Below are 8,513 nucleotides of genomic sequence, written 5' to 3'. Positions count from 1 at the left end.
AAGAAGATAGAAGAAATAATGAAAACTAGTATTGATCCATCAAATTACAACAGAGCTCCCTAACCCAATGAAAGGGGTTTAGTTGTTCATAGCTCTGGAAAATGAAAACAAAGATGGAGAATACATGATGAAACTAGAAATGCAGAGAAAGTAAAATACAGAGAGTAGTTCTATGCCAAGAGGCTCCCTATAATTTCCAACTCCCAATTTAATCAAAGCTACTCCTATATATACTACTCTTCTGTTCTTCTAGTTGGCTCTTCAAGTCTTGGGTCTGGGCCTTTGGATCTTGAGTTTGAAGCAGTTCCTTTCTTCATTGGGCTTGGCTTTACTTGTAGAGAGAAAGTGTGAAGTGGGCAGAGACTTTAGCTCAGGACGTTAGTGGTGTTAACGTTCAGTGAAAATATGGGTTCGAGAACGTTAGTGAAATCACCTTTTCACTAACGTTCCTCACCCAAGTAAGAGCCACGTTAACTTCAACTTTAGTGGCACAAACGTTGCCACTAACGTTGCCTCTATGCCCTTCGCACACGTTACTGGGACTTAGTTAACGTGGCTCTTTTAACGTAGGCTTGCCAACCTTCGAGAATGTTAGTGACACTAACTATTGTCACTAACGTTCCAATGAGCCCCTATTTCTCACGTTAGAGTCCACGTTAACTAGGTTAACGTGGCTTCTAACGTGGCCATGCTAGCCATCTCCAACGTTAGTGACAAAGCTGAGTGTCACTAACGTTGGCTCATCATTCCCTTATCCACGTTAGCTTCCACGTTAACTAAGTTAACGTGGGAGTTAACGTGGCTCATAGTGGCTTGTGTGGGCTAATTCCAACGTTAGTGACAATGTTGGGTGTCACTAACGTTGGCGATCACCTCCCTTCTTCACGTTAACTTCCACGTTAACTAAGTTAACATGGGAGTTAACGTGGCTTATTGGGCTTGTGTGGGTTCCTTCCACATTAGTGACAAGTTTGGTGTCACTAACGTTGTCGACCACTTTGTCTCCTCACGTTACCTTCCACGTTATCTAGGTTAACGTGGAAGTTAACGTGGCTTATGTGACTTGCCAACATTAGTAACAAAGTTGAATGTCACTAACGTTGCTTCCCCTTTACTTCTTAACGTTAGAGGCCACGTTAACTAAGTTAACGTGGCAACTAACGTGGCCACTTATGAGCTTGGTCCAACGTTAGTGATAATGTTAAGTGTCACTAACGTTGGTTCCATTTCCTTTCTTCCACGTTAGAGTTCATGTTAACTTAGTTAACGTAACTCTTAATGTGGGCAATGATGGCTTCGAGAGCATTATTGGGAATTACTTTTCTCATTAACTTTGCAAGTTACTCCCATTCCACGTTAGTGTAACTAATGTAGCCACTAATGTGGTTCTTCTTTGCTTCCTTTGTCCTGAAATCAAGCAATAAAGTGCATCAAAGTTCTAGTCCAAGTCATGGGAAATGCAACATCCAATTTGTCATTAAATTCATGCAAGTACTGGAACAAGAGAATGATGAATGGAATGCAAGTACTGGCATCACAACACCAAACTTAAAGCTTGCTTGTCCCTAAGCAAGTACTGGAACAAGAGAATGATGAATGGAATGCCAAGAGAAATGAGTCATTCTTGTGGAAGTCATGTCCCTGGTTTTATGGTGGTTTCATGCATAGCAACTTAGGTTCATTCCTGGCTTTCAGACCTTTATCATGTCCTAGAATACTCACTGTGATTGCATCCCATGAGACTTTTATTCATTGATCCTTTTGTTGTTATTTCAGGGCTTATTTTTGTTCTTAAGCTAAGTGCTCTGTAAGGGGGCAACTCTTTAAAATAAGCTTTCAGCCAACACTCCCGAACCAGTTGGTTCAAGTTGCTAGGTGTTGAGGCACCCCTAAGGACTTACTTGCTCAAGTCTCTTCCCCATACATACACACCACATGCATATAGTTTATTTATTTTCTTTTCTTGAGACCTTGGTGTCCAGCACCTCTTTGGGTTACTAAATGCTCTGTATTGAGGGTTACTCTTGATAGTGGACTTTCAGCTGATAATCCCGAGTTAGTTAACCCAAGTTACCAAGTGATAAGGCACCCCTAAGAGCTTATTCATCCAAGTAGATCCCTCACACAGGAGCACCACAGACACATGCCTCAAGATTAAAACCATTGGTGCCTAGCCTTATTGCTTACTCTTTTTCTTTTATTCCTCAACGTTGATTGTTCTTTCCCTTTTTCTTATTAGGATCTTCTTATTTAGCTAGTCTCATGGGGTGTGTCTCAAGTATAGTATTCATGACAGATAGTTGTCCTCCCACCTTGTGGTTGAACCAACTTAGCTAACTTATGACTATACCATAAACTCATGAACTTATTCCATAGTTTGAACTCCTCTCTGGTCTTTAAAAACACTCATTCTCTTTCATTTGGTTTAAAGAGACAAACATACAAACAAAGTAAGGGTGTAGTGACATAAAGACCAGCAAGCATAGACCTCTTCAACACAAAACTTAAGAGACAGAACTGAAAAAGTTCCAACTACGAGTAACTATTAATCAAAAGTGCATTCGGACATCCAATTTTCAACAATTCTGAGTATAATGGAATTAAGTAACAATGCAACCTTCGGGTGATGATTTCTAGTTGCCCTCTTTCTTTGTCATCATCCTAGTCCTTGCTACTTCACTTCCTTGGGTGAAGGTGCACCATTTCCTCATAAGATTCCTGCAAAGTTATTGGAAGTTGCTTGTTCCCAAAGCACTTGAGACATAGTTAGCTTGCATGTATGCTTGTGGCTTTTGAACTTAATTTGGTGTGTGAACACCAAACTTAGTTCCTTGCCCAGTACAAAACATTGCATATATGCAGAGAACCTCATATCTTGTTGTTAACAAAACAATTATTACTAAAGTCTAACTACATCTAAGTGGTTTCCCTTGATTGGTTGGAGCTAGCAATGTGTTTTGGGAGTGGGGTGTAATTCTAACTAATGTCTTTGGTGGAACACCAAACTTAGAATCACACTTTCACTCTTGAATTGTTTGGTGTGGAGCACCAAACTTAGCTCCTCGCAATACAGGGGAAACAACTTGTGATCCTTATTGAAATAAAGATGAAAAGGAAACTACCTGAGGTTGGGTTGCCTCCCAACAGAGCGCTCTTTTATCGTCGCTAGCTCAACGGTTCCTCCTTTACTTGAGATGGTAATTTACTCTGGGTTTTCCCCATATTGCCCAGATAATGCTTGAATCTTTGTCCGTTCACTGTAAAAGTCCTCTCTGAACCTTCATCCATGATTTTGATGTGTCCATATGGTGAAACTTTGTGACAAAAAAAGGTCCGGACCACCTTGATTTGAGTTTTCCTGGGAATAGTCTCAATTTGGAATTGTAAAGGAGTACTCGCTGCCCCTTTTCGAAACTCATGGGTGCAAGATGCAGGTCATGTCTTCTCTTTGCTTTCTCTTTATACATCTTGGTATTTTCATAGGCTTGTGACCTGAATTCCTCCATCTCTTGCAGCTGCAAGATCCTCTTTGCACCAGCAGCAATGCTGTCAAAATTTAGTATCTTGATAGCCCAGAGAGCTTTGTGTTCCAGCTCCAGTGGTAAATGACAAGCTTTCCCATACACTAGTTGATATGGGACATTCCAAGTGGTGTTTTGAATGTTGTTCTGTATGCCCAAAGAGCATCATCCAGCTTCTTCGACCAATCCTTTCTTGATGCACCCACAGTCTTTTCCAGAATCCTCTTTAGCTCTATGTTGGATATCTTAGTTTGTCCACTTGTTTGGGGATGGTAAGGTGTGGCTACCTTGTGTTTTACCCCATATCGTAGGAGAAGAGCTTCTAGTGGTCTGTTACAAAAATGGCTCCCTCCATCACTGATGAGTGCTCGTGGGACTCCAAACCGGCTAAAGATATTCTTCCTGAGGAAGTTCATGACTACCCTGTTATCATTCGTTGGGTTGCAATAGCCTCTACCCACTTGGAAACATAATCCACTGCTACCAAGATGTACTTGTTTGCATATGAGGTTGGGAATGGTCCCATGAAATCGATTCCCCACACATCAAATAATTCCAGTTTCAAGATGAAATTTGTGGCAAGTTTCCAGATCTTTGGCATTCATTGCAGCTCTTTACTAGTTTTTTGGCATCCTTGAAAAGGGTGGGCCAAAAGAATCCGCTTTGTAACACCTTAGCTGCAGTTCTATCCCCTCCAAAGTGGCCTCCATAACATGAGCCGTGGCAATTCCATAGGACCTCTCGTCCTTTTTCTTCCGAAACACATCTTCTAAGGATTCTATCTAAACACTTCTTGAATAGATATGGCTCATCCCAGACAAAGTACTTTGCATCATTCATGAGCTTCCTTTTTTGATGTTTATTGATCTCTGGAGGCAATGCCCCAGTTGCCTTGAAGTTGGCAATGTCTGCGAACCATGGTGCTTTGTGAACTATCATCAACTGCTCATCAGGGAAGAACTCATTCACACTTGTATCAGGTGTTCCACCTTTATCATGAAGAATCCTGGATAGGTGATCTGCTACCTTGTTCTCCACTCCATTCTTGTCTCTGATTTCAATATTGAATTTCTGCAGCAATAAGATCCATCTTATTAGTCTTGGTTTTGATTCTTGCTTGGCAAACAAATATTTAAGTGCTGTGTGATCTGTAAAAACAATCACTTTGGCACCAATGAGGTATGATCTAAACTTGTCAAATGTAAAAACTATTGCTAGTAACTCCTTTTCAGTAGTGGTATAATTTCTTTGAGTATCATTAAGGAATTTGCTAGAATATTATATCACATGGACTAAGTTGTCTTTCCTCTGTCCTAACACTGCCCCAACTGCAAAATTAGATGCATCACACATCAATTCAAACGGTAAATTCCAATCCGGTGGGGAAATGATAGGAGCAGAGGACAACCTCATTTTCGAATTTTCAAAGGGTAACATGCATGTTTCATCAAAGATAAATGGTGTATCAGATACAAGGAGATTGATTAAGGGCTTGGCTATCTTTGAAAAATCTTTAATAAACCTTCTGTAAAAACCAGCATGCCCCAAAAAGCTCCTAATTGCCCTGACATCACTGGGTGGAGGCAGTTTTTCAATAAGTTCTACTTTAGCTCTGTCAACCACAATGCCTTGGTTAGAAACTTTGTGACCAAGGACTATTCCTCCTGTCACCATAAAGTGACATTTCTCCCAGTTCAAGACCAAATTGGTCTCTTAGCATCTTTTCAATACCAAGGCGAGGTGATGTAGGAAACTAGGGAAGGAATCTCCGAATACCGAGAAATCATCCATAAAAACTTCAATGAATTTTTCTATCATATCTGAAAAGATAGAAAGCATGCAGCGTTGGAAAGTCGCAGGTGCATTACATAGCCCAAATGGCATGTGCCTGTAGGCAAACACTCCATATGGGCAAGTGAATGAGGTTTTCTCTTGATCTCTGGGATCAACCACTATTTGGTTATATCCTGAATAACCGTCGAAAAAACAATAATATGCGTGCCCTGCAAGTCTTTCCAACATCTAATCCATGAATGGAAGGGGGAACTGATCTTTTCGTGTAACCTCGTTGAGCTTCCTATAGTCTATGCACATCCGCCATCCTGTGACTGTCCTTGTAAGAATTAGTTCGTTCTTCTCATTGGGAACCATGGTAATTCCTCCCTTTTTTGGGACGACATGCACGGGGCTAACCCAGGGGCTGTCTGAGATTGGGTAAATTACCCCCTTGCCATAACTTCATAACTTCCTTCTGTACCACTTCCTTCATAATTGGGTTCAGCCTTCTTTGGGATTGAATGGATGGTTTGGCATCATCTTCCAGCAGTATCTTGTGCATGCATATGGCCGAACTTATCCCCTTCAGGTCAGCAAGTGTCCAACCAATGACATCCTTGTGCTGTCGCAGTACTTTGATCAGTTCATCCTCTTGATCTTTGCTGAGGCATGAGCTTATGATCACTGGGTAATTTTCATTTTCTTGTAAGTATGCATATTTGAGAGTGGGTGGCAGTGCTTTGAGTTCAAGTTTAGGTGCTTCTGACTTTTCGTTCTCTTCCTTTGGTGCACCTGGTATGCCAATTTCTGTTGTTGCAACCTCTTCACTTGATGTGCACTCTTCTTCTATTATTCTTTCGGGTTCTTCAGACTCTTCTTCTTCAAAACTCTCCTGCACCTCCTCTTCAAGTGAGTCCAACCTCATACATTCCCCCATTTGTTCTTGTGGGTAACTCATGGCCTTGAACACATTGATTATCATCTTTTCATTGTGTAATCTCAGGGTGAGATCACCTTTTTGGACATCAATGACAGCTCCAGCAGTGGCCAAGAACGGCCTTCCCAAGATAATAGAGGTCTTGGCTTCCTCCTGCATGTCCAGCACTACGAAGTCTGCCGGGAATATGAAGTTTCCCACTTTCACCAGCAAATCCTCTACTACGCCATGAGGGAACTTGAACGATCTGTCTGCCAACTGTAAGGCCATCTTTGTTGGTTTATCCTCCTCTATCTTCATCTTTCTCATCATAGCTACTGACATTAAGTTGATGCTGGCTCCTAAGTCACAAAGAGCTTTCTCCACTGTGATTTCCCCTATAATGCAAGGGATCTGAAAACTCCCAGGATCCTTCAATTTCTGGGGCAATTTGTGCTGAATGATGGCACTACATTCTTCGGTTAGTATCACAGTCTCGTTGTTCTTCCAGCTTCTCTTCTTAGTCATAAGCTCCTTCAAGAACTTGGCGTAGAGTGGCATTTGTTCTATTGCTTCAGCAAAGGGTATGTTGATTTGCAGTTTCTTAAAGATTTCCAAAAATCTCGAAAACTGATTGTCATCTCCCTTCTTCTTTAATTGCTGAGGGTATGGGACTCTTAGGATGTCTGGCTTCAGCACTCCTTCTCCTTTTTGTGAACTCAAAGTCGAAACTTGAGCTTCGTCCTGCTCTTCTTCCTCTTTATTTGAGTCCTCTTCTTGTGGTTTCTGGGGGGTTTCCTTCAGTTCCTTCCCACTCCGAAGGGTGATAGCCTGACACTCCTCCCTTTTGGTTGAGTTAGTATTACTGCGAAGGTTATGGCTAGGAATTTGCTTGAATAAGTAGCCAATTTGTGTCTCAAGTTTCTTGATGGCAGCATCCTGATACTGCATATTGGAGATCACTTCTTCTCTGAACGCTTTACTGTCTTGAATCTCTTTGCCTATGCTTTCAAGTAGATTCTCAATCCTTGAGAGTCTGTCATCAAATGATTGTAGATCGTGATTAGGCGTGGAAGGATGAGGTAAGTTATTTTGGTTTTGATGTGGATGTGGAGAGGTGTTGTTATTGGGGTGTTGATATGGTCTAGATGTGAAGTGTTGGTGGCTTGCATTGTTGGGATTTGGGCATCTTTGATCAAGGCTTTGGTCTTGTTGATTTCTCCACCCAAAGTTTGGGTGATTTCTCCATCCAGGGTTGTAGGTCTTGGAATATGGATCATGGTTTTGCCTAGGTGAATTCCCAATGTAGTTGGCTTGCTCCTGACTTCCCTCAGCTTCTTCATTCACTCCTTCTTGGGTTGTTGATGAAGTGGAGATTGCTGCTACTTGGTTCCTCTCCATCTTCTTGGTGAGGTCAGCCAGTTGCTCGGTAATGAGCTTGTTTTGGGCCAGCAGAGCATCTACATTGTTTAGCTCCATTACTCCTCTTGTGTTCCCTCTTTCGGAAGCATAGAAGTAGTCATTCTCTGCTACAGTTTCAATGAAATCTATGGCCTCCTCAATGGTCTTCTTCTTGTTCAAAGATCCTCCGGATGAATGGTCTACGGCCTTCTTTGACTCATAAGAGAGCCCTTCATAGAAAATGTGCAGCTGCACCCATTCATTGAACATGTCAGGTGGACACCTCCTTGTTAGGTCTTTAAACCTCTCCCATGCTTCATATAGAGTCTCACCATCTTGTTGCCTGAAAGTTTGGACCTCAGCTCTCAGCCTATTGATTCGTTGAGGAGGGTAAAATCTTGCTAAGAATTTGTTCACCACATCTTCCCAAGTTGTCAAGCTCTCCTTTAGGAAAGACTCCAGCCACTTGGCTGCCTTATCCTTGAGTGAGAATGGAAATAAGAGCAATCTATAGGCGTCAGGATGAACACCATTAGACTTCACTGTGTCACATATTCTCAGGAAGGTGGTTAGATGTTGATTGGGGTCTTCTTGGACACTTCCTCCGAATAAACAGTTGTTCTGAACAAGGGTGATGAGCTGTGGTTTTAGTTCAAAATTGTTGGCATAGATGGTTGGCTTTTGAATGCTACTTCCACAGTTTCCTAGGTTTGGATTGATGTAATAGCCTAAAACTCTTCTATCCTCCCCAGCATGATTTGCTCGTCCTCTTCCGCCATGGTTATGAGCTTCTTCTTCACGATGGTTTTCCATGTTTTCTTCCATGTTTGGTTCAAAGTATTCCTCAAAGTGTTCCTCCTCTTCTTCAGTACCAACTACACGTTTTTCTCTTGCCTCCC

General features: G+C 41.8%; 1 non-coding gene across 1 annotated transcript; it reads left to right on the top strand.

Moving 5' to 3' along the window:
* Positions 1–7,882: 7,882 nt before the first annotated feature.
* Positions 7,883–7,986, top strand: LOC112787600 (small nucleolar RNA R71). Its single transcript, XR_003195005.1, has one exon. It is a non-coding gene; the product is annotated as a small nucleolar RNA R71 (small nucleolar RNA).
* The last annotated feature ends 527 nt before the right edge of the window (positions 7,987–8,513 follow it).

The sequence above is a fragment of the Arachis hypogaea genome, chromosome 20, assembly GCF_003086295.3.
Source record: "Arachis hypogaea cultivar Tifrunner chromosome 20, arahy.Tifrunner.gnm2.J5K5, whole genome shotgun sequence".
NCBI classification, from domain to species: Eukaryota; Viridiplantae; Streptophyta; class Magnoliopsida; order Fabales; family Fabaceae; genus Arachis; species Arachis hypogaea.
This window is presented reverse-complemented; position numbering and strand designations above follow the sequence as displayed.